At 37.3% G+C, this 6,531-nt stretch overlaps 1 pseudogene; it reads right to left on the bottom strand.

Moving 5' to 3' along the window:
* Positions 1 to 6,169: 6,169 nt before the first annotated feature.
* On the bottom strand, positions 6,170 to 6,284 carry LOC118011616 (annotated as a pseudogene).
* Positions 6,285 to 6,531: the final 247 nt, after the last annotated feature.

Here is a 6,531-nt window from a genome sequence, read left to right as displayed (position 1 = left end):
AACCTGTTTTTACACTTGTCACTGGTTTTAGAATACATATCCAGAGTATTTTGTCTCAGTAAGACGTCTGAAGGAGTTTCATATGTTAAACTTATGAAGAGTGTATATAAGGAGCTTGGGAAGATAGAAGAGTAGGAGGACCCCGAGCTCACCCTATCCCACATTTACAACTAGAGATCAACTATGTCTAAATCAATAAACCAGACAGTGATGTAAACAGTGGCAGAACAAACTCCACAACTAAATAAAGAAACTGCACCTGAAAGGTTAGGAAGGTCAGAAAGGTGGAGGGAGGCTGCCCACAGGAAGGAGGGAGCTGCATGCACAGAGATGGCAGATAAATGGGCCCTCATACCAGGGAGCTCACCCAGGGAAGACTAATCCCCATAGTGTTTGGCTTTAAAAACCAGAGGGGCTGATTTCTGTGAGTTTATAAAACCAGTGGGACTTAGAGCCTAGAGCTTTAAAAGTCAATGGACTCAGCGCAGGGTAATCAGGGAAGGCTAGTGATAGCTGGGTCACTGCCCTTAGAGAGAGAGCAACCGGCATGGACAGGCAACATAAAAGTGTAGTTTACATAATGCCAAGGCAAAGAGAAGACAGAACTGTTCATACTGATTTCAGAGCATGTTGGGGGACTTCTCCAAAAATGATTGAATTGGCAGGGGCCATTTTCCTCCTGCAACCCCCAGTTTAAACACAGGGCCATCCACAGGTGGTGAGGATGCACAGATACTTTCTACCTAACCTTCTAGCAGTATGCCAGGCCTATGAGTTCTTCTAAAGACTCACCCACTCTAAGCCTGCTAGCCTTGGCCCTGGGCTCAGGGAAAATTTTGTTAAAGCCACGTGTTTACCCCACCCAGCCTCCAGGTCCATAGCTGCTATGCAACACCCATCCACAAACATGCAGCCACCAGGCACTGGGCCCAGCCTTACACCCCCAGTCATGCTGGCCAGCAGTACCCAGCTGCCACAGACTTCGGGGATCCCACATAGGACTAGTAGCCTGTTTATTTAATGGCAGAAATTTTGCTAAGACTGCCACCCCACCTCCAAGTTCCCTGGAAGGCACACCCCCTCAGAGCTGGCTTGCCTGGGTCCCGCTAACACCACAGAGAGCAAGCACATTTCACAACAGGCAGAGTGTCAGTGCAGACAACTACACTCAAAGGAAAAGTGACTCTGACACAAAATCAGGACATAAAGAACAAACATAGGATATCCTCCTAAAATGCCAGGTTCTGGTGAACAGGGGACACAGCACTGCAGGGCACTCCAGGACCAATTCTCATAAAGTCAGTGATTTCAAGAGCAGGAAACATAGCTGACTTTCCAACCACAAGAAACAGACACAGAGAGGCAAACAAAATGAGGAGACAGAGGAATTTATTCCAAATGAAAGAACAGGACAAGGCCATGGCCAGAAATCTAAATGAAACATATATAAGTAATATGCCTGATAGAGAATTTAAAACAATGATCATAAGGCTACTTATTGGACTTGAGAAAGGGGTAGAAGGCATGAATGAGACCCTTAACACAGAGATAAGGAATGACACAGCAGAGATAAAGAGCACAATAAATGAAATGAGAAACATACTCAATGGAATGAACAATAGGCTGGAAGAAGCAGAGGAACCAAAAATGGCCTAGAATGACAGAGTAATGAAAAGAGAATGACAGAGTAATGAGAAGTAATCAAGCTGAACAAAAGAGAGAAAAATGAATTATGCAAAAGAGAACAGAATTAGGGAACTCAGTGACTCCATCAAATGTAATAACATTAGTATAATAGGAGTCCCAGAAGAAGAAGAGAGAGAAAAGGTGGCAGAAAATTTAATTGAAGAAATAATAGTTGAAAACATCCCCAATCTAGGTAAGAAAACAGATATCCAGATTCAGGAGGCATAGAGAACTCCCATCAAAATCAACAAAAGATGACCCACACCAAGACATATATTATTAAATTGGCAAAATATAGTGATAAAGAAAAAATTTTAAAAAGTAGCAAGAAAGAAGAAGACAGTAACTTAGAAATAAAAATCCATAAGGCTAGCAGGGGATTTTTCAGCAGACACTTTCTAAACCAGAAGGGAGTGGCATGATATATTCAAAGTGCTGATTGGGGAAAATCTACAGGCAAGTATACTCTATATAGCAAGGCTATCATTCAGAATGGAAGAGAGATAAAGAGCTTCCCAGACAATCAAAACTAAAGGAGTTCATGACCACTAAACCAGCCCTGCAAGAAATATTAAAGGGGTATTTTTGAGTGGAAAGGAGAGACCAAATTGACAGTATAGAGGTAGAAAACACAAAAGCAGTAAAAATGAATATATTTCTGTGAACAATCAGTCATGGAACTCATAAAACAAAAGGATGTAAACTATGACAACATATAGCTAAAATGTGGGGAGAAGAGGAGTAAAGAAAGAGTTCAAACTTAAACTATCATCAACCTAATATGGACTGCTATATGCAGAAGAGGTTATATACAAACCTAATGGTAACCATGTATCAACAATAAATATGCAAAAAATAAAAAGAAAGAAATCAACATATCACTAAAGAAAATCAAAAAAACATGAGAGAAAGACAAGAAAGGATCAGAGAAAATCTTCAGAAACAACCACAAAACAAATAATACAATGACAATAAATACATATCTATCAATAATTACTTTAAATATAAATGGACTAAACACCCCAATCAAAAGACAGAGTGACAGAATGGATTAAAAAAAAATCCATCTATATGCTACCTACAAGAGACTCATGACCTAAAGACATCTGCAGGTTGAATGTGAGGTGTTAGAGAAATATCTATCATTCAAATGGATGTCAAAAGAAAGTGTAGCAATTCTTATATTGGACAAAGCAAACTTTAACACAAAGACTGTGACAAGAGACAAAGAAGGACACTATATAATAATAAAGGGGACAATCCAACAACAGGATGTAATTTTTGTAAATATTTATGGACCCCACATGGGAGCAGCCAAATACATAAAACAGTTAACAAATATAAAGGAAATAATCGATAGCAATACCATAATAGTAGGGGATTTTAACAGCCTCACTTACATCAATGGACACATCATCTAAACAGAAAATCAAACAAGGGAACAATGACTTTGAATGATAAACTGGAACAGATGGATTTAATAGACATATTCAGAACACTCCATCCTAAAATAGCAGCATTCACATTCTTTTCGAATGCACATGGTACATTCTCCAGAACAGCTCACATATTAGCCCACAAAATGAGCCTCAACAAATTCAAGAAGATTGAAGTCATGCCATGCATATTTTCTGACCACAATGCTATGAACCTAGAAATCAACCAGAAGAAAAAATCTGGAAAGACCACAAATACATGGAGGTTAAATAACATGCTACCAAACAATGGATGGGTCAACCAGGAAATAAAAAAAGAAATAAAAAATCACACGGAAACAAATGAAAATGAAAACACAACAATGCAAAACTTTTGGGATACAGCAAAAGTGGTTCTAAGAGGAAAGTTTATAGCAATGCAGGTCTCTACCTCAAGAAGCAATTATCTCAAATGAACAACCTAATCTTATACCTAAAGGAGCCAGAACAAGAATGCAAACAAAATGTAAAACCAGCAGAAGGAAGGAAATAAAGATTAGAGCACAAATGACACAGAAACTAAAACAAAACAAAACAAAAAACACATTAATGAAACAAGGTGCTGGTTTTTTGAACAAAAAAAAAAGCAATAAAATTGATAAAGCTCCAGCCAGGTTTCTCAAGAAAAAAAGAGAAAGAACTGAAATAAATCACAAATGAGGGAGGAGAAATAACAACCAGCACCACAGAAATATAATCATGATAATATTATGAAAACCTATATGCCAACAAATTGGACAACCTGGAAGAAATGGAAAAACTAGAAACATATAGCAAACTAGCAAAACTGCAACAGGAAGAAATAGGAAATTTGAACAGGTCAGTTACCAGCAATGAAATTGAATCAGTAATCAAAAAACTCCCAAGAAACAAAAGTCCAGAACCAGACGGTTTCATAGGTGAATTCTACTAAACATTTAAAGAAAGAGCCAAGATGTCCATCAACAGATGAATGGATAAAGAAGATGTGGTATATATATATACAGTGGAATATTATGCAGCCATCAAAAGGAGTGAAATCTTGCCATTTGCAACAACGTGGATGGAACTGGAGGGTATTATGCTGAGCGAAATAAGTCAATCAGAGAAAGACATGTATCATATGACCTCACTGATATGAGGAATTCTTAACCTCAGGAAACAAACTGTGTCGCTGGAGTGGTGGGGGGTGGGAAGGATGGGGTGGCTGGGAGATAGACATTGGGGAGGGTATGTGCTATGGTGAGCACTGTGAATTGTGTAAAACTGTTGAATCACAGACCTGTACCTCTGAAACAAATAATACATTATATGTTAAAAAAAAAAAAAAAAAAGAAGAAGATAGCAGGAGGGGAAAAATGAAGGGGGGGAATCAGAGGGGGAGATGAATCATGAGAGACTATGGACTCTGAGAAACAAACTGAGGGTTCTAGAGGGGAGGGGGGTGGGAGGATGGGTTAGCCTGGTGATGGGTATTAAAGAGGGCACGTTCTGCATGGAGCACTGGGTGTTATACGCAAACAATGAATCATGGAACACTACATCAAAAACTAATGATATAATGTATGGTGATTAACATAACATAATAATAAAAAAAATAAAGAAGAGTTAATACCTATTCTTCTCAAACTATTCCCCCCAAAAAAATAAAGGAAGGAAAACTTCCAAATTAATTTGATGAGGCCAGTATTTTCTGATGCCAAAACCAGATAATGAAACCACAAAAAAGAGAACTATATGAATATAGATGCAAAAACCACTAATAAAATATTAGCAAACCTAATCCAACAATACATTAAAAATATTCACCATGATCAAGTGGAATTTATTCCTGGGATGGGAGGGTGGTTGAATATTCACAAAGCAATCAACTGGATATGTCACATCAATAAAAGAAAGATTAAAAACTATAAGATCATTGGGGCGCCTGGGTGGCTCAGATGGTTAAGCGTCTGCCTTTGGCTCAGGTCATGATCCCAGAGTCCTGGGATCGAGTCCCGAATAGGGCTCCCTGCTAGGCGGGGAGCCTGCTTCTCCCTCTGCCTCTCTCTCTCTCTCTCTCTCTCTCTCTGACTTTCATGAATAAATAAATTTAAAAAAATTTAAAAAAAAAACTATAAGATCATTTCAATAGATGCAGAAAAAGCATTCGACAAGGTACATCTGTTCATGATAAAAAACCCTCTGCAAAGTGATTCTAGAGGGACCATATCTCAACTAAATAAAGACCTTGCATGGAAAACCTACAGCTAACATCATACTCAATGGTGAAAAACTGAGAGCTTTCCTCCTAAGGTCACAAACAAGACAAGGATGTCCACTCTACCACTTTTATTCAACATAGTACTGGAAGTCCTAGCCATAGCAATCAGACAACATAAAGAAATAAAAGCACCCAGGTTGGTAAGAAAGAAGTAAAACTTTATTTGCAGATGACAGGATACTATATATAAAACACCCTAAAGATTCTACCAAAAAAACTATTAGAACTGAAAGAATTCAGTAAAGTTGCATGATACAAAATCAATCTACAGAAATCTGTTGCTGCACAAATAATGAAGCAGCAGAAAGCGAAATTCAGAAAACAATTTACAATTGCACCCAAAACAATAAAATGTGTAAGAATAAACCTAACCAAAGAGGTGAAAGACCTGTACTCCGAACAGATTTGTTCACCAAAGTTGTAAGTATTATACCAGAATTAAAATGGAAACTTAAAAAAAGTGTACATCAATTAATACTTATAACTTTGGTGAACATATCTGTTCAACTCCTAGTATTTTTATTTATTAGTTTTGTAGATTGCATATCAACTTACAGAGAACTGATAATTGGTCATCTATTATCAAATTGAGTATTGCACATACAGAAATGCACAATGATATCGATGATGATGATGCTAAAAAGTAGCCTTAAAATAATCTCACATTTTAAAATAATAATATTACCTGAAATTATAATAATAAACAATTGTGGCAAATTTCTACAATGTAATGTTATATACAGCAATTCAAATGAACAAATTAGATACCTCAAAAAGTTGTAAAAATATAGCATTATAGCATTTATATAAAACTTAACAATTAGCAATAATCGCGCCTCGGATAAACCTCATTGGCTACGATACTGCCACTGTGCAAAGCTATATATAAAACTTAACAAAATACCATTGAGATTGAAAAAGTATGCACAATGGCATAAAAATGAACCAACTCGTCATACATGCCACAACAAGGTCAAATCTAAAAAACGTGAAAAGGCTCACATAAGAATTTGTGCAAAATTATTTTGTTTATATGAAGTTCTAGAAGAGGCAAGTGGTTGTTGGTGACAGAAAACAGATCAGTGGTTACGGGGCAAAGGTGAACCAAATGGAAAAGGACATGAGGAA

Source organism: Mirounga leonina, unplaced genomic scaffold, assembly GCF_011800145.1.
Source record: "Mirounga leonina isolate KUSES-001 unplaced genomic scaffold, KU_Mleo_1.0 Mir_150, whole genome shotgun sequence".
Lineage (NCBI taxonomy): Eukaryota > Metazoa > Chordata > Mammalia > Carnivora > Phocidae > Mirounga > Mirounga leonina.
Note: the sequence above shows the minus strand (reverse complement) of the source record. Positions and strands in the feature narration are given on the sequence as shown.